The sequence below is a fragment of the Lepisosteus platostomus genome, chromosome 3 (assembly GCF_059453375.1).
Source record: "Lepisosteus platostomus isolate fLepPlt1 chromosome 3, fLepPlt1.hap1, whole genome shotgun sequence".
Taxonomy (NCBI): Eukaryota; Metazoa; Chordata; class Actinopteri; order Semionotiformes; family Lepisosteidae; genus Lepisosteus; species Lepisosteus platostomus.
This window is the reverse complement of record NC_142613.1, coordinates 40,739,873-40,761,103: the sequence shown is the minus strand read 5'-3', so window position 1 is coordinate 40,761,103 and position 21,231 is coordinate 40,739,873. Positions and strand designations below refer to the sequence as shown.

The following is a 21,231-nucleotide window of genomic DNA, read 5'->3' as shown; positions in this document are numbered from 1 at the left end:
GACGCTTTATTGGCGAGTGCGAAACGTCAATACAAATACGTATTTAGAAACCTGTAGTTCGCAATAGGGTTGGTTGTACTCCTAGGGTTTCCATTACATTTTGCTTGGATAAGTAGGTGATATCCTTCCGCGCAAGCAGGAATGGCAAATACGGTGACAGTTTCATGTAAGCAGGGATTCTCCGTTTATTTTAGCATCCCAGAGAATTACTATTTTGGAGTTTTTAAAAGAAGTAGCATCAAATGTATACTTAGGAATATCACAAGCCTCTGTAATTTTAAAGCTCCAAGCTTAATTTGATCATTTTATTATCAAATTAAAAAAACAAACATGCAGGCTTAAAACTAAATCGCATTCTGTTTGTTCAAGATTTCACATTTAGCTTAAAGTACGCTCTTAGACGTTTGTGTTTGTAATTGAAAATATTTATTATTTTAGAAGCGATATGCACAATAACGTAACCTGAATATGCTTTGAGAAACGAGCCCGAAGTGGCATTGATTCCTGTTGTTATTCCGAACACTGTTCTGTTTTGATGTGGTGCAGCACATACGAGTAATTCCGATCTTCCCTTAAACAATTTTCCAATCAGCTGAATATTTTATCGTGTTGCTTAAAAACTACCATATTGCCCCGGTAAAGCTACATTTGTTTTGTTTTTAGAAATGCTTCCAGAAGATATTGTGTAGTTGTAACGTTATTGTGTCGATCGGCGCCTGGAAACACAAGAAAAGACCAAGAAGTACAGTAGATCAGGTAAAAAAAAATACTGTTAACTTCATAAGAAAATAAAAACTGATTTAGTAGAATACAAGTTTCCTCGCATCTCCCAAAAACACGCTATGTACCCCCTTGGGTTAGTTGGGTTAATTGGTGTTTTTAAATTGTGGGTTTCCACAACTGGGGGGCCAGGATGTCTGTAGGGTTTCAGTGGAACTTAGTCCTTATCAAACGTGGCATAATTGTACAAATTTAGTAATTTCTACAACAGGTGCAACAACTTAAGGAGAACTGGAAAACCTGTAACAGAACAGTACTCCCAACAGGACTAGGATCTAAATTGTCCTTGTGTGCTTGTGTGTGTATCCTGACATGGACTGGTGTCCTACCTTACATTTATTTTATGCTTCTTGAATACGTTCCAGGCTCCTGTGGTCCTTACCAAGAGTATGTGGCTTTCCTATAATGAATAGCTGGCATGATCTAATTTTTGTCTGTGTTCAGTTTTAATCTTTGCTACCTGGAATCTAGCTTTGGTTTCTCTCAAATTACCCCAGTATTGTACGTACAATAGCCTGCTTTTCCTATTTAATAATGCTGAGCCAGCTAACAGAAAAACCTGAGACCTTCTTTCAGTTTGCTCCCACTTACAAGTTTTGCCATTCAAAATTATGGGACTTATATAATGCATATTAAGTGGTTTCCAAAAAAACATCCAGAATGGAAAACTAATGGTGTTAACTTGTATAACTTGCTAGAGTGTTCTGATACTGAAATTGAATAATAAATAATTAAATAGATCTAAAAGATTAATGAACAATATTACACACAAATGGTTATGTTTGTAAAATGTCATGATCAAACCTTTATGTCCATATATACCATAGTGCCTTGTGCTGCTATTTCTTAAAAAAATACTTCTACTGTTTTAAATTTTAGTTTTTGTCATGTTGCAGTCACTCTTAACCAGCATAACTAGCACAGTCCAGCTTAGTTTTTTGTGTTTTCGTCTTTCTCTTTCTTGCTGTGTTTTTCACTATCTCCACAGCTGTAAGCAAGTGATGTCAGGATGTTTACTTTCAGGAACAAGATGTGTCCAATTTATTTTGGATTTCTCAGGTGTTGTCTTGCAGGTGGGGAAGACAAAATAACACCACCCCGCACAAAGCACCATAGTTGTGGACTGAAATACCATGTTTTTGAGTGAAGTGGCCTACAGACTGCCAGACAGCCTTTCTTTATTCATAGCTCACACTACAGGAGGTGGGAGGAGGTACATACTGTATAGAACACTAGAGCACTGGATTGAGCAATGTGTTGAGGAATGTAGTCCAACAGAACAAGAATGCAGGCTGCCTGGCTGGGCACACTGGCAATACTGTTGATTATTATGAGAGAACACATTGCATGGGAGTGCATAACATTCTAAAACTACAGAGCATCATGTTTTAATCATGCCTAACTCAACCTACACATAATGTGTATTCAGATTTTACTAGCACATTCATTTCTCTTCTTATTTCCCTTTACCTTCAACATGAATAGCACACTAGCAGTCCTGTTTGAAGGTCTCTTTCTCGTTATCCTCAGTGAGACTTCACCACAAATGACGTCAAATTTTTTAAAAATCCAAATTTAGCTACAGTACGCTGGTCAAGATCTCTTGGTAAATCCTTCTTCTAAAAAATAGTTTTGGGCCTCTACAGAGTATTTTACTCTTTAATTTTGTCTTTATCATTAATGTTTTAACGCACCATCAGTTACACACTTTGCAGAATTTTGTAAGGGTTCACTGCCATTAACCAAAACAGGATTTCCCCTTTCGAATAGAGTTTCCATGCTGCATATCCATACTTTTTTGAGTGCATTAAGTCATAGCAATTTTCAAAGATAAATACAAAATACTGTATATATGATTAGAGAAATGGTTAACACAATTGTATACTTAGTATTTTTACTAATGTCTTTATCTAAGGTAACTTTAAATATTAAAGATAAAAAAATGTGGTAAAAAATAGAATAAACAAATCAATACAAGATTAGCATATAAGTCAAGTCTTAAAATGTTCAAATGTAAGACATTATATTTAATATTATATAATTTGAATAATTAAAATGCTTTTGCTCATTAGGATTGTTTTTGAAACTGGGCTATACAGTAAGGCAAAAACATTGTTCTTGTAACCACTGCAGTTAAAAGTTTGGTATACCTTTCTGCGTGTTTGTGACCTATTGATGTTAGAAACATCAATACATAGAAATATAGAAATTCTAACAAGGAGAACCTGCTGACCAGGTAAATGCATTAAAATCTGTCCTAGAACACCATGCACTGTGAAAGTTCACAGTAACTGTAACTAGGGTCCTACAGCAGTATTATTCATTCTTCTGAGTTATGTGGACCACTTGGGAAGCTGAGTTAAGGCAAAGGTCTGCTACTCCTATAGCAAGGCATCGTAAAGATACCACACATGAGATGATACTGAAGTGAGGTAGGAGGTCAGATGATTGTGACATGCTTCATAGAGAAAAAAACCCTTCCTGGACGGGACGCAAGTCCAACGCAGTACATTGGTGTTCTCTCAGAACATAGCAACAGTGTCATCAGGATTACCAGGTTAAAAGTAGATACATCCTTCCATGATGTCTTCAGCCCCATTACACACATCTTGTAAGATATTAGTTATAATACACTACCACATTACATTAAGCTTTGGAAGTGAGTTCACTTGCAAGCATGGCAAGTTAAATCATTGTGACACTTCTGAGGGTGAAGAATTGTTTTGTCTCAAAGAGGCAATTGTATCATTCCTAGTCTGACCTACAGTATAGAGCCAGAGTCCAGGCTTCAGACTTTACAGGGCACTTGTAGTATTAGTAAGTAATCACATCAGCTGGCTTCCCTAGTAAAGACTAATGTGGTATTTTTTAAGAATAGGATGAAATCCCCCCTCCCCTCCAGAACCACATCAGGTAAAGAGCACAATGGCAATAACTCATAGGGCAAATGTATCTTCCACAGTCTATTAGATTTATCCTTACTAGGATGTTGCAAAGTGATTGATATCTAGCTATTTCTGTTTGGGTTGAATCTAGTGTTATTGACTTACATTGTGCCAGTTGTTTATGTCAGTATTTTATTTTTTTAAAAAACACATGCTTAAAGTATGTAAACATATTATAAAAACAGTACAGAAATGTCGATTGAACTGCAGTTGATAGCAGATGTGATATCAGCAAAGGAACAAGTAAAGGTTTATTCCATGCTGAGATATCGGTGCTGGTCATAGTGAAAAATATTTGCTCCTTGATACCAAATGTATTTGACGGATACCATTTCACTCCTTTGAGATATTTTAATAATCATATAATAATAACACAGAAAGTAAAATGTGTAATTCATTTAAGTTCATTTAAATTATGCATCTAAAATTCAGGCTGATGACAAAAGCTTGTATATCATGTGTTATTTTTGTTATCATTGAATCGTTTTGTATAGGGGTGGGTACAGTACATAAAATTTATTTCACTTGTATTATTTTATCTTCTTGCTTTATGTTAATAATGCAAAAAGACACAATTCAAACAAAATGAATTATTAACAAAATGCAAGATGTCAATTTTCAATCTCATTTTTCTCAGCTATACAGAAAATGTACTCATGACCTACTCAATTTGAATGAACTGCCAGGAGCCTTTTTTAGTAAAGTGATATAAATTATTCACAAATAATTTCAGGCAGTGTGCAGTGGGTACAAGGAAACAACAAATTTAATGAATTAAGTATAAATGCATGCTACTTTCTGGCACAGTCAGATCACTAAATATCCAATAATGTCTTCAGGTAAATTTTATGTGTAACTAATGTGGTATTTTTAAAGTTTTATTTTAATATTACCCTAGGATGGAATTATATTTTTCATCATTAAGATATATATATATAACTATCTAAAAATAATAGTGTTATATTTATAAAAAAAACATCAGAACTCATTAAGTACACCCAGAAATTGTTCTTTGTGTTTCTCCTTCATCTTAGCTTTTAAAGGCAAGGAAAATAATGAACAGATATTCATGACACAAAATTATATATTTAAAATATATTTATCAAGGTTTGATTCTCTGATAATTATTGTTCACTGCTATCCCAATTTTTGTTTCCTTTTTAGAATGACGTGGAATATTTAAAGCATTTTTTTAGAAATTATCTAAATACTCCAATACTCAATTTTACTCAATACCATATTGTCAAGGGAACAAAACAAACTGCAGTAGAATTGATTTTTTAGAAAGGCAGGTGATTCACAATTTCACTACATTGTTTAACACAAAGCCACATGAGGCGCAGGTGGGAAATAGTTTCCTCATTAATAATCAATGTATCACAAGCGGTTATCACCTGGTAACAGCTGACAGGAGACTGCACCATAACAGAACGGTGAATGACTTGATTGGAAAGGCAGCCAACATCATTTGGCAGTTTAAAAGATTTGAACGCTTCATCTCCTTTTTTAATTAAAACTGGTTAGACTAAAACTCCATAGATGTTTAGCACTCTTAGAACTGCTTAAAGGAAAACATTAAGAAATTGGATCAAGCAGAAAAGGAGAAAATATGGAGCACATATATTTAGTGCTCAGTAAATCAATCTCGATTTCAGTCCTTATGAGAAATCAGCTATAATATTGATCCTATTGATTCACGAAAAGTGGCTTATGTACATATAATTACATCAGAAAAAAAGTTTTGTTGGCCATGTGAATTTATTACAACAAATTATGATTTTGGAATCAGATAGTGACACCCAAAAACCTTAAAAACAATGCTTTTAAGTTCTTAATCAGTCTCTACTGAATAGTATACTTCTGAGTCAACATAATCAACATACAGTGTAGGTGACTGAGGAAACTAAATGCTTGTTTTTTTGTTGTTAGAAATATCTTTGCTTCAAATAACATGCCATACATTGTTATGTTACATCTTCGAATAAAATAATCAAAGTATTCTAAAATATAATACAAGGAGAAAGGAAAACCCTTCTATTGTTTGGGCAATCATTGCTGTCATTTGGTATTGTTATCACCTCCATTACTGGTGACAACGTATAATTGTAGTATTTTTCTGAATATGGCAAATATAATTATAAATCATTTTTAAATTAATGTTGTCAGTGTTCTTGTGTGTCGTTTATGTTTGAATGTACTGCAACAAAGATAGAAGCAAATTTAACAAGGCTCTCACAGGGGATTCTGCTCATTCTGTCTCGTATACAAAAAGATTCTCAGTTCTATTTTTGTGGAATCCAAAGAATTTTCAGCTGCACTAATTAATTGTGTAAGATATATGGTATTTTCTTCATTTAGTGTATGCTTATATGTAAACACATGGAAAAAGCTACAGAGTTTACAGAACCAAAACCTTTCTCCTCCAGTCAAACGTTTTTATGGGGCTTTCCTAAATGACTCATATAGTGCTTATCAAATGTCACCCTGAAGCAGCAAATACGGCAAAATCTGTTGTAGCATGTTTCTGATTAACTAGGTACAGTAGTACCATACAATGTATGGAGAAAAAGCACGATGTTAGCTTGGTGTAGCCACAAAGCAGTCAGCCTGCTTTTCATTTATTGTAGTAAAGAGGTCTATGGTGTAAAACAAAGAAAAGGACTTGTAAATATGTCCGCGTTGCTGAAAATATGTCTCTTAAACATAAATATAAATGTTAATGTTCATTACCTGGTGCTACTTATTTACAGTATAAGATTAAATTACTTTTATTCAGCATTTGTTGTATACAGTATGTTGAATGTTGTTGTTTTGTTGTTATTCACTTGCCTAGCAGACATTCTTGTTACTAGGGCAACATCCAATGGATAGAAAGTTTATGTTAAATGTACTGTAAGTACAATAGATATGATAACTTGTAAGTACAGCAAAACCCAAAAATAAATGAACAAAAAAGAAAAAGAAAGTCTAACACAATAAAACTGATACACTAGAAAATTCAGGATCTAATGATACCAGGGAAGGGAATAAGGAGGCTCTAAACAAATCACCAACAACTTTTTCATTGCAGTCATCATTTAACAAGAGTTCTAGGCACAAACAAGGCATACTGTCATCTAGAATGATTGACACAGAAGAAGAAACTTGTCTCCAAAACCTAGCCACATCCAGATACTCCCAAAATGTGTAACAATGTGACAATAGTGCCCTAGGACAAGTAACTGGGGACAAGTTTCTAATGCTAACATACTGTACAGTATATGAAAGGTCATGTACACTCTGAAAAAAGCTGAATCATTCAACAATTTGAATTTTTGAACACAGAGCGTATATTGTTCCAGGCTTTATCCTAGGACATGTATGTGTCTGGAATATTCAAAAACTATCTTCCAAAAAATATATTAACAAGTATTAAAGGATTGGTTGAAACCTTTAATAAATACATACAGTAGAAGATGCCTATATTTTTGTTTTGCCCGCAGAAATCTATGCATTGTTCGAGCCTCTTGATCACAGTACTAAACACACTTCCCTATAGTTTCCACTTGTTTTTTTTATTCTGTTTCACTTTTAATCTTTGTGTCTGACTGTCCCTTAAATTGTGTCACATTGCATCTATCTTCTTTCACCTTATTCTGCTGTTTCCTTAGGTTGGATGTTGAGATCTCTTATTTTCTCTTTCTATGCTTTTTTAAAACTAATGTCTTCTCATGGCTTTTCTGTCTATGCCGACAATGCACATAACTCCTTCTCTTTTCCCTCCTGTATCCCTGTTTGTATGTGAACATCTTACTGCTTCTCAACCTTCTCCTCCTACATAAACATGTACCACTTTTAGCTCATCCTTTCTCATATCTGATTTACTTTGTATTACCTTCTTCCTTTATTTCCTCCCTCTCTGTTGCCATGTCCATTCCTATTTTTATTATCTCCTCTGCCAAGAACTCTAACTCTTACTCTCTCCTTCCCTTTCCTATTGTATACTCTACCACTCTTCTGTTGCTGTTGTTTTAGCTAACACCTACATGATCTGCATTTTCTCTACAGCTTATGATACTCATTCTCATGCCAAGGTCAATTTTCTTTCTACATTGTTCTGTTTCGTTTCACATTTTCCTTGCATCATATTTATTTCATGCATTTATTGACTTTTTGAACTCTTGAAGTTATATCTCTACTTCCAGTTTCATTTTGCTCTTGAATATTACTCTCTCCATCATTCTACTGTTATGCCGTGGTTTTGTGTTGAAAAGCTCCCAGCCAAGGGATGGAAAGGATGGCTGGCAATGGAGATAAACAAAGAGCTAAAAGTTAAAACCAAGACTTGTGTAGGTGAGGGGTGATGGACAAAGGTTGATGGACAAATCAGAGAATTGAACAGACCCACAGGACTGCCACTGTCCCGGTGCCGATTCAGATAACAGGGCTGGTGGCTCAGGAATAGTCGTGGACTGGAACGGGCTCTAGTTAATACAGACAATAGAATGAGCTTGTTTTGTACGCAAACCAGAAGTTCTGGTGTGCGAGAACTAACCGGACCAGAGTAGTTCAATAACAGAGCACCGGGGCAGTGGTAAAGGGGATGAAACACTTGGTTGATTGTTCATCAGTTGGTGGCAGGTGGCTGAGAGAACCTGCTTTACTAGGTCTGGGTCGAGGTTTCCATGAAAACTGAAGACTGGGAGCTCTGACCCACCCAGGCATAACATCTGCCTCCTCTGATCTCCAGTCCCATTTCAACTTGTTTTTTCAATTTCTAATGTCCAGCTAGTTATGTTTTTTCTCACTCTTCTAAATGCTAAATACATTTATTCTCTAGTACTCTATCCTCTGGCTACATGTACTTGGGGACAGAGTGGTGGCACTGTGGCTAAGGATCTGCGCCTTTGGCTGGAAGGTTGCTGGTTAAAATCCCGTGGCCAGCAAAGGAATCCTACTCTGTTGGGCTCCTGAGCAAGGCCCTTAACCCTAGCTGCTCCAGGGGCGCTGTACAATGGCTGACCCTGCGCTCTGACACCAAGCTTCTCTCACTATCTATGTGTCTGTGTGTCTCATGGAGAGCAAGCTTGGGTATGCAAAAAAGACAAATTCCTAATGCAAGAAATTGTATATGGCTAATAAAGTGATCTTATCTTATGTGACAATTGAAAGATCCAAGCTCCACCTTCTGGTGCTTCTGTAGAACTTGCCTATTCACTGAGCACCTGTAAACACTACAAACTCATTGCTTTGTAACCCATATACAGTGCTGTGCTGTTTGATATTGAACTAAAGTTCAGGCTACAATCACATTTTGTTATACTTAAATGTATTTTTTGTTGTTGTTTTAGGAAGTATAGGCACATCCCTCCAACTCAGCAACCTTCAAACCATTCATCTTTTGATGTGTTACAGGCACCACAGGCGATCAGAGGTTCAGCACCAATTGGAGAAGAAGGACACCCCACATAGATAGCACAGCATGCCTGCAAGAGAATCCTTGCCAAATAATCATACCCTACCTTGATTTGCACCAATTGTATGCAGCCACTTAGAAACATCCAGGATGCTATACATCTTACTTGCAGATCCAAACTGCACTTTTTCAGTCTGAAGAGGCCATTTTAATTCGTAATGCTTTTTTGTTCAACTTTATAATTTACTGCATTAGATAGGTGTTGTACTCTGCAATTTGTTAGAGCATTGAACTACTGAATATAACTTTCTTTTCTTGTTATCATTTAAATTTGTTTTCACATAAACATTATTTTAATATGTTTACCTTTAGGTTACTTGGAATAAATTAATATAAAAGAAGTATAATTATCATTTTTATTTCAATATATGTTTCTTATAAAAAACATTAACATTTTAGATATATGCTAGATATTGGAAGGTGGATATTGGATATTGGAGATGGTGTTCTTCTCATATGTTGGCCATAAGTGGTAGTATGTTTTCTTCCACAGTGAGTCATTAGGGGAAGCAGCTGGAGTAAAGCTCTGTGCCTTCAGGTCAGCAGAAGAGATTTGTGGACAAAAGTAATTTAGTACATTTTTGTCTTTCTTTCCTAAGGGAAGATAAATGTCATAACTACCAACACGGTAAACTTGCTTTGTCTGAACAGCTGTCCTTTCACATTTGCAAAAACAAATACATCTACTATATACAATATCATGCTTGTATACTGTATATATGCATATATAAAGCTTTGGATTGATTAGAATTTACCAAAATATTTCAGATTGTCAAATGATATGATATAAATCCATAGAGTATTCAGTACATCTGTTGGAAACAATATTTGTGCTCCAAGTGCTCTTCATAGCTTCTGTTCACATTAGACGACATGGACATTGTGTCCCAAATTATAGTGTGAATAGCTGTACTTTTACATCATTCTTTGCAAGTGTGATAAATAATAATATACAATTATATTTATTTTTTAGGTTGATTCCCCTGTGTGACAGTGCTAAACACTAGATATTAATCAAATTGGAAGAGCTCAGATACAATGTCTATCTTCCCTGGGGATCTCCCAGTTTTCAGCTGGAAAATAGATTAATTTCTTTAGATGCACAGTGCACAAAATGCCAAAAATGGTTTAAAGGGACTAAATCTCATTCTTGTCAGCACCACTTGTCATTAGCTGTTGATTGTTAAAATGCATAAAACACACCATTTTGCTTTAATAAAATTCAATTTTTTAGTTTTCTATTTCATTACTTTATTGTCCATTTCTAGCAAATCAGTGCCCGTCACTGTTTCCTCCCACTCTGCTTTTAGATTTTATAAGTAATACATACAAAGCCCTAAAAAGTGACAGCCAGACTATATATTTTGTGTTAGATTTTGCTCTTTCTTGATGAAGTTGGATTTTATACATACTTGAAAATCCTGTACCAGATATCATGCAAATTTCTGTAACTGAAGGAGAACAGTGGTATTTAGGAACTTAAGAAGTACTGTAGGATCAACGAGAACCACACTAGTTTCTTACAAGATATTAGCACTCAACATCCCATTTGTCTGACATAAGCCCATGTCACTAGACAGAACATCTATTCCACTTGACCCAAAAATAAATATAAATGTAAAAGATATAAAAATAACTAAAATAGTTTTAAGGTGTGTTTATGCATATACTGTACGTAATTCTACATATACAGATTTTGAATGGAATGGTGGCACAGTGGTTAGCATTGCTGCCTCACAGTGCTGGGGCTCTGAATTTTGGACTTGGGGTGCTAGCTTTGTAGAGCTTTTATGTTCTCCCCGTGTTCACATGGGTTTCCTCCGAGTGCTTTGGTTTCCTCCCACAGTCCACACACAAACTGGCAGGTTAATTGGCTTCTGGTAAAATTGGCTGTAGGTGTACGTGTGTTTGTGCTGTGTCAAGTGTGTAAATGTGTCTACCCTGTGATGAACCGTAGCCGAATTCAGGGTGTACCTGCCTTTTACCCATTCCTTATAATAACAATGAAAAAGACATTGTTTATGACCCAAATGGTATCTCCATTTAAATCTAGAGGTGCAAAAATATTTTTAGTTTCAAGGTCCACTTCACCCTGTGAAGTTTCATTTCAGTCAAGTATACAGCAGAATAGTAAATTAAAATAAGCATAGACGTCAATGGAAAATCCCCCCCAAAATATTAATAAAATGTATGTTGATACCATATTTTTAGAAATGTTATCTAGTGTGAACTTGTTACGAAGCGTTTTTCGGGACCCTGTGCTGACAGCACAATCTGGAAGGGAGTGAACAGACACAGGAAAGAGACAAGGAACTGGGCTGGTAGACGAACAAGGGGCATGACGAAGGTGCTCGGTGCTTGGTGCTCGGGGGGGCGTGGCCCAAGGCAAACAGTCCAAAGAGAGTCCGAAGGGAAATCCAGTACAGGCAAAAGTCCAGAGCCAGGTGATCCAATCCGAGACAGACAAGACAAAGTTAAAAGCCGGAGCGGGATCCAATCCCCAAAAAGGGGGAACGGGACCAGGTGCTCCAAGTCCCGGACTCAGCTGGTTCTGGACACCGATAGGAGGCCTATGCCCTCGGGCCACGGACATAGGGCGACTCAGTGGTAGGTGGGCCTTCGGGCATCTGTGTTCCAATGCAGAGCCCGGATGAGCATCTGGCTTTTGTTGGGAGGCTGGAACAGGGAGCAGGTGCACAAAATAAACTAAAATGTGAACGAGCCGGAGCGCCCTTAAGGAGGAGGGATTACAATCGTGACAGAACTGGAGTCTACACACTCCCTCCTCTTCCTCCTTTAGATTCAGGGTTATGTTGGACTCTTTATATGGAGCTCTCTACTACTCAGGTCTGTGGTGCAGATGGGGGGATGGTGGTGATCTTTGGTTTTGCTGCTGTTGTGGTCAGGACCTTTTTGCAGAGGGCTTCTGTTGTGGATGTCTGATTTTGTTTTTGAGTAGCAAGAGGACATCGTATCCTACTTTGTCCTGCGGGAATGTTGTTTCTGCAGGATGAGCACAGAAGAAGAGTAGCAAGTGAAGTCCCTGGACTTGATTAATGTATCACCTTTAATCATCTCAAAGGCAATCATCTCAAAGTGCTTTACAATACATTAAAAGCACATTACAGAGAATAAAATTAAGAAGATCACAAAGCCAAGAGAAAAAAGAAGATACAAAAGATAAAACAATCACAAAAAAGCTTTCTGAAAAAGTACATTTATAGATTCCCAGGCTTCTTTTGGGATTTATTTTTTGAGGCGTTGCTCTAAAAAGTTCCATAACCAACTGAGTGTAGATGAGCAGCAGGGACACATACACATAGTAAACAAGAATAATCAGAGTAACACTAGATAATGGGAAGGCATTCTAGGTACAACGTTGTAGGTAAACAGAAACATTTTTAAATCCACTTGAAACTAGACAGAAGTTAAGTGATCACTTGCAAGAGACCGAATAGGGATGTCAGCTGTCAAAGTTTAGTATTCTAACCTGTTAAGTGTTTTAGAATCTCTTACAAGTAGAGAATTAAAAGAATCAATTCTTGACAAAGCAGACACATGAAATCCACACATCCACACTGAAATCCAGACACATTTTTTTCACCTTGCCACACAACCTGGCAATGTTTCTCAGAAGGAGAAATCAAGCACTTAAAATATTCTGCACATGAGGCTTATAGTCATTCCAGGATCAAAGATCACTCTCGCCCACATACTCCTTTTTTTGTATTGAAACTCAAGTATGGTGCTTCACTTGACAAGGTTACAGCATTGATTTTCTTTACAGTGAGAAGACTTCTTGTACTACAGCAGCACATTCTAATTTATTTGCGAGAAAAGCTAGATATTTGTCAAAATTAATTTGACTATCCAAGGCCATATTAGTTGTTTTAGGCATAACTGTAATAGTTTTAAAGGCTAACAGTACAATGCTAAGAGTTTGTGTTTTTCTCTTGATAAGTTGATGAGGCATATTTCCTTCTCTGTGTTCCTTGATATTCTATCTGGCTTAGTATTCAACAGGTTAAATTATTTTGTCACCTGTCCCCAACCAACTCTCTCACTAATGCTTAAAACATTTAATCAATATTCAAAATTATGCTTAGTAAATCAGTTTAATGTAATAATTCACATTAGTGCTTACAGTATCTCTTCTTAAATAGAGACAAATAGCTAAAGATTTTCTTGAAACAGACAAGCTAAACAATGAGAGAAAGCAAATCATATAAAGGCCATGTAAAGCCCCCATTTGTTTTGTATATAATCTTTTCAGCTGCATAGAAACAATATTAACATCAAATACAAAAAATGCAGCTTTCAGAATGGGACTTGTATGCAATAATATAATAGCTATTTGTTTCTCTCTATGTACCTTCTAAAATATTTTTTTTTTCCTGAATGCATGACTGATTCTACTTTTTTGAGACAAAGCTTATATTTCATACAGCTTTGAAAGGATCTTTAGAAATCACTTTCAGTTTGTGTGTCTTGCCTGGTAGATATTGTTTTCAATTTTATTAAAGAAAAACTAAAAAGTAAAGCATTGTCTCAATGCAGAGGTGTTTTTTTAGAATTAAAAAATGCCATAAAGTAAATATTATCCCAAAACTATTACTATGATATTGGTATATACTGACGAATAAAAAGAAATGTATCTCTATTGCATTGCATCCTATTTATTTACTCTTGGATTCTCCATCCTGTTAGTAAGACGTGGCTTCCTCCATTAATTTACCTCATTGCAAAAATAGGTTATAAAGCTAAATCAACCAAATTTTTAGTTTTATAGAAATGGGTACCTCCTAACTGAAAATATTGAGGTGCAGTCATTGAGGGTGGCTTTCCAAGGTCCCACTCATAAAGTTCTGTGAAGCCTTGCATGGAATTAACCATCCCAAAAAAATTTGAATGGTGGTAGTGGCAGCAGTTTTGGGTCAGACAGTGCCTTGTGTTGATCTTGGCTGCTGTGGTCTATATGTGTCCTCAGAAGGTCAGCATCCTATATACGGTCACTCCAAGGTATATTGGAGTAGGATAATGCTGCAATTTCTGATTTCTGTTCAGCTCTTTTATAGATTTTGCGTTGTGGCTGTGAATTTGACTGAATACTGTTTTTGTGGGGCATATATAACACCCACCAAGCAGGAAAGGCTGTCTTCAATGGAGGTATTTTTACTAAGAAAATCAATTTCTCTAAAAAACAGAACAGCAAGCTCTCTTTTGCAAGGTTCAAATACTTTACTCCAATCAGGTCTTTTCTGATTATCTCAATCAAAGAACTCTTGCTTGGCACAAGCTTCAAGTTCTGTCTCCCCTTCTCTCCACTCTTGCGTGGTCTCTTCTTCTTACTTTCCTCCTTTTTTTCTGACTTGACCTGATCTTATATGGTGTCTTTCTGTATTATTAATTGCCACTTAATCATTTACCCAGAATTTAATTAACTAAGGCAAACCAAGGTAAACTGTATGATTGCTTTGGTCACAGGCTCTAGAACCCCTTTATCTCGGCAAACATTCCCTTTGCTTTGAAACTGGAAATGTTTACAGTGGCAGGTGTTATCACTTTATCTAGAATCTCAGGAGTGCTTCCTAGTCACCTACAACAGTAACACTGGCATATTAGACTCCAGCACATCCTGCTGGAATGTGTGAACTTAAGCTCTGAGATGGTCTCCTCTCAATTAGCCTGATGCTCTGCTTTTAGGGACTTGATAAAATAATCTGCTTTCTCTCTTCATTCAGGAATGAGATGGAAACCATTTGCTAGCTGCAGAACAGGCAGTGTTGTAGATAGCACCACAGAGCATTCTGTATGCTACATACACAGTGATATTTTGTAGTATAATTGTTGAAATGCTACATTCCAGAGTTTCACTGTATTTGTTCCTCTCTCCCCTTCTTAGGATCCACCACACCTTTTTAAGGCTGTTGACTGTTTGGATATGAAGACTTGTGTGAATGTGTAGAGGGGAATGCTGACTGTGTGGGAAATTATCTAGCATGAGACTCTGTGAAGGGAGGGGTGTTCTATTTAGAAAGCACATCCAGCACACACCTAGAACTCTATTTTATATGGAAAGCAGAGTGCTGGGTGAAAAATATGGAATATGGAAAAATATAATGACAGCTTATTGATGATTATTTGTTTTGAGTGAGTGAGTCATACAGTACAAATGCAGAAAAGGCCAAGTTAATAACAATGGGAAAACAGTTAAAAAAGTACAGACACTGCCAAAACTTGAGTGAATCTGCCACAGGCTTTATTCAGCATGTAGAAAACATTTAAAATGCATCCTTTGCCTTTTCAATTACAATCCATTATAGTATTTAATGAATGAAAGTGGCCAGCTCAAAATGGTACAGTCATCTGTGTTATTATTATTAAACTCTAAGAATGATAAGAACTTTGTTTCTATTTAATTATACCAAAATTGACATATGCTTTACAAATAATTCCTGAATATATTTTAAAATGAAACTCTTTATGTGTTAGATGTTTTTTCCTTGGTGGTCCATTGTAAATATTTATATTAATACATAAAACATGAATGATCAATACCCTGGAATCACATGCTAATCTGACAAACATCCACTTATTTACACTTTAAAATCTTAACAAACATCACAGAAGCCAGAGTAGGCTTTGAATTCCTATCATTCTATCCCTCTGGAACTAATTATAATTTCTGATTTATTGGGGAAGGGAGTGTGCAGTTGTTCACTTCACAGGAAAGTTACAGTCAACTGTTATGACTAATTCTCTTAATTTACTGCTGTAACACCCATTTCTGTATACGGTGGTTGTGATGGAAGTTTGGCATGCTAAGAAACTGTCTATTAAGAAAGATTTTTTATATTTACAGATCAATTTACATGGTACTTCACTATATTCTTTCTCCTTAAGGTAGAGGTTGCTATTACAATCAAGCACATACATAACATACAACATACCACATTTCTTATACTATAATACATGTATCAGTGTTTAGTGTGATTTTAATGTATATATTCTGTACAGCAGCTATACAATGGATGGGAAAAGCAATGTGAGACCCACATGAAATGACCAAAAGTCATTTGATGACCGCAGTAATTATTGATTAGAGTTCATTTCTGCAATTAAAGTATCTATCTATTATTGGCCTTCTGGAGAGAATGCAAAGAGGAATGACAACTGATGATTTTCTTTTAATTCAGTATATTCATTTATTTTAATATAGCATGCATTTTGATTTCACAAATTGTGGAACTACAACTGCTGGCTAGAAATACAAGCTAAAATAGTACCCATTCAAAAGTTTACTTGATTCATGAAATGGCTGGGACTTTTTGTCAATTATTTACTTTCAGTTACAACCTGATACAACCAGAGACTATGTGAACACTGAAAAATAGAATAATATAAAACTTATTAAATATAACATGGGATTTAGAAGAAAATAGTATTTTTTTATATTTATGTCCTAAAGAACAAGAGTAAAACTGACATCTACAACTTCGTTTTCATTTTATACTCAAAAAGGCAAACTAAATGCTAGGACATATAGTTAAACATGTAGAATTTAAATCAAGGAATGGTGTGCTTATTTTGTATAAACACTCTAGTAAGCTTAGAACATCAGTGTTGCCTTTGTCACTGTTGACCATGACATCTTACTTTCTCGTCTTGAGACTGTGTTTGGAGTTTCTGACACTGCTCTCAAAAAGTCTTACCTCACTGATCGCTGTCACTTTGTCTCTCTTAATGGTCTTGTTATGTCTGGTGTTCCCCAGGGCTCATTACTAGACCCCTTGCTTTTCAGCATTTACATGTTTCCATTTGGTCAGTTTTTAAGATCACATGGCCTCAGCTATCATTTCTATGCTGATGATACTCAAATATACATCCATACCGAACCTCACACTGATGTGGCTGTCTCTATTCTATCTAATTGAATCTCTGACATAAAAAAATTGGATGACTCAAAATTTCCTTAATCTTAATTGTGACAAGACTGAAGTCATGCTTATTGGCACCCCCCATCAACTTTGGAAAGCCATTCCTGCAACCCTATCTGTAGATGGTTCTGTACTTGAGTTTCAGTCTAAATTGAAAAACCTTGGGGTGATATTCGATTCTGGCCTAACATCTGACCCACATATTGTCAAAACACATTTTTTTCACTACAGAAATATTGTTAGACTACGCCTTATTTTATCACTAACTGTGGCTGAAAAGCTGATCAACACATTTGTGTTCTCCCAAATTGATTACTGTAATGCTCTACTCGCTGGGGTATCTAAATCTACATTGAACAAACTGCAGTATATACAAAATTCAGCAGCCAGAATCCTGACCAGGTCTAGTGCAAGTGATCACATTACTCCTATCCTGGAGTCCTTGCACTGTCAAATTCCTTGTGGACTTCAAAATCCTCATGCTAACCTATAAGACTCTGTATGGCTTGGCACCTCAGTACCTGTCTGAACTATTATCGCCCTACTCCCCACCTCGCAACCTTCGCTCTTCTAATTCTGCTCTCCTTACTGTCCCCCAAGACCGTCTACATTCTATGGGTGATAGGGCCTTCTCCTGTTATGCCCCCAAGCCGAGGATATCAGAGAGTCACCTTCTCTAAACTCTTTCAAATCCAGACTCAAAACCTTCTTCTTTAGAAGAGCCTTTACTTAACTGGTTCCATTCTTTACCCCTCTGCTCCTACTATACTAAGTACCACCATCCATGGTCTCCTCTGTGTATTGTAATTGTGTTTTATCTTGTGTATTCTTTTTATTTTTTGTTCTTGTCATTCTTTAAAGCGCTTTGAGAAGCCAGCTTTAAAGGCGCTATATAAAGTAACGTTTATTATTATGATAATATTGTGTATAACTTTGGTCACCATGTAAAAAAATATATTTCTACTCTGAAATCTGTTCAGAGAAGACTGACCAGATACATTCCAGGGTTTAAGGGAATATCCTACACAGCCAAGTTGAAGGAACTGAATTCTCTGGGCCATGTAATTGAAGCCATTTCCCTGGTATCTTTCAAGAAACAGCTGGAGGAGATACTTACAGTACAGTAGATTAATGAACTACTAAGTACAAAAAGGTTTCATGGGCCAAATGGGCTTCTCATTTGTAACCTTTCTTGTGTTTTTTACTGTTTTTTTTATAATGAGGCCAAGTAGAGTTGTTAAACGTTCTGAATGTTTTATAAAATTAAAAGCTTATGAAACTAAAACATACAATATTCTACAATACATACTGTACTTGGGGTTTTCCTATTTAATTCAATAATACCTAAAACACCAAGCAAATTAAGAACATTCTATGAAACATAGTGCTTTAATGTTACTAAAAATAAATGGAACACGAACTTGCCAATGACATCTACGCGGATTTTCTTAATGTAAAATGTGAAACAGAATTGCATCCTTATGTGTAAATTATTAGTGAGCCCTAGTCTTTGTAGTTGGCATTCGATTTCATGGCACTCTGTTTTTCAATAGCATTACAAGTAGAACAGGAAATGTAAGGATGATAAAATTTACCACAAGTGAACTGATCTAAATTGAGTTATAATTCTGCATTTTGACATATACATGAAAAGCATGTTTTTTTCACCATCTCTTTCACTCCTCTCCATCCAAATATCTTACATGTCTCACAGTTTATTACATTCCTTTCTTTAAAGCTACAGAAGTTTAGAATGGTGTTCATGACTATTCTTAATTGTATGTCAAATTTCATTAATATTTTCTGATGCTGAAACAGAAAATTGTTACCTGATTGCGTAATTTCCTTTTGGCAAGCTGACAATATCTGCTTGAGAGCAGGGATTTTCCAAATATTCTGTAGTGTGGTTGCAGTTAATCTATACTGTAGGCCTTTTTCCTTAAATTTTACAGGTGAAACAAACATGTCATACCACCAGTTGTATGTGTGTGAAAAGCATTTGATATGAAATTTATAGAAAGATTTACTTTTTATTTCCCATTAAACAATCATCACTTTCCCAAAATAATAATCAGTTAGTCTTTATTAATTAGTCTTTTTTTGACTCTTTTATAATTGGAGAAGGCCTTTCTAGGGTCAAAGTCACAATGTACATTAAAACAAAATAAAGACAATCTGATTAAATATGTACATGCGAACATGAAAACATACACCTGTAATTGTTTCATTACATTTTTTACATCAGTCTTTTTGGTTGAAACTTCAGCCCAGCAGTGTAATAAACCATGAAAGTTCAATTTGTGTATAACTGCTGATAACAGACTACTCAAAGTTGATGACATTGCAATTATTTAATTGACTGATAAACAAAATGCTGTTATAATTCTTCTCAAACACTGCTTGAAAGTGAGCCAAAGAAATACAATTTTATGCTTTGCTAAGCAGAAAAAGACAGATTTAGTGTCTGAATTCCAGAGAAATAGAGCCCATTGTCAATGGCAAATTATGATTGTCTACTAATGGGAAATTGGCAGAAAGTAAGACCATTTATTTTTTTGTGTGGAAGATGTATATTATACTAAATTTGCAAACATTCAATAAAATGGAATGGAATTAGACTTTTTAAAAGCAGGACGTAAAGGTGGTCAGCTAAAAATGTTATTCATAAAAAGTATGACAACCTAAAATAAAGCAATTGCAAGTTAAGTCAATTTGTTATCTCATTACGTGTAAGATTATTAAAATAATAAGAAGAACTAAATTAGAGGATCATCTATATCGTAATTGGATTAAAAGAGATGTGCATTAATTTTGAAAAGTTAGGTTTTGTTTAACTACCTTTTTAACCACCTTGTTAGAGTTCATTAAGCAAGCAACATAAGTAATTGATACAAAGTAAGCATATTATAGGCTACATTTAGATTTCATAAAAGATTTATTCTCCAATTAGGAATGTAGGTGGTAGGTGTTCAAAAGTAACCGTGTATTTGGAAAAATTAAAAATACTTTGGGAAAAGTATGGAAAAGAAATGAAAAAAACACTTTTTGTTAAAATTTTACAATTCATCAGTCCCTGTGAGCTACTGTTGTCTTTAGATACTGTTTGAAGAGTTGTGTCAGTAATTTCTGAATCACACCTCGTTTCTTTGAATACAATTAGTATTCTGCCATCAGGACCTGTAAATGTATTAATCTTGAGTGCTTCTAGTATCCAAAATACTGTACTTCTACCTCTTCCATGACAATACTGTCCATTACAGACCATTGACCTACTGCTCCTTCAGGCATGTTATTGACTACTTCCTTAGTGAATACTTAGAATGCCATAGGGAAAGCATGGCTTGTCATTACAAATAATATCAAGTTAACAACTAAACTAATACAGCTACATGCTGTGCTAATAAAAGGAAGATATGGTTTTACACACTAATCAATTTATTTGCCTCCTTATATAAAACTCACCTGCTATTTTATACAAAATCTAAAGTAATCATCACATTTAAGGGTGATTACACAGAATACAGTATAATAGGCTTGACTGTATCCAAAGTTATAAAGACTGATATTGAATTATTCATTTATATATTTTAGGGCTCAGATTAGTTGAAAACTTCAAACCTTTTGAACGTCACACACACCAAACTTAGTACTTGATGGCAGCCTTTCAGTTTCACTAGTTAGAAGAATCCCTTCCCAATCTAAAGTTACTTATAGTCTGTGGTGGTTGACACTTAACACGGGTTCAAGTTCCAACTGCAGATACTGCTGTTGTACCCCTGAGTGAGGTGCTTTACCCCAGTTACTCCAGTTCATCCAGCTATATAACTGGGGACAATGATTATTGGGAGTGGTAATCCCTTTAATGAACCAGCATCTCATCCTTTTAACAGTACTGAAACCAGGGCAAACGCTGGCCCATTGAGCTGATGTGGATCTAGGTAGACTTTTTACCTCACCTGTGAAAAATACATAAGAGTTGCTGTCTAGTTTATCGTTTGTCCTTTCTTCTTCTTGTCCTTTTTTCTTTCTTTGTCCACCTTCTTCAAATGGTGGTTTGCATCCTAATTACAATGCCATCTTTCACTTAAAGAGTTAGTATAAAATTGTGCCTGTG

At 35.6% G+C, this 21,231-nt stretch overlaps 1 long non-coding RNA gene across 1 annotated transcript; it reads left to right on the top strand.

The window, feature by feature from the left end:
- The first annotated feature begins 31 nt into the window (after positions 1-31).
- On the top strand, positions 32-10,419 carry LOC148674887 (uncharacterized). Its single transcript, XR_015935411.1, has 4 exons — positions 32-166; positions 664-756; positions 1,840-1,993; positions 9,120-10,419. It is a non-coding gene; the product is annotated as an uncharacterized LOC148674887 (long non-coding RNA).
- Positions 10,420-21,231: the final 10,812 nt, after the last annotated feature.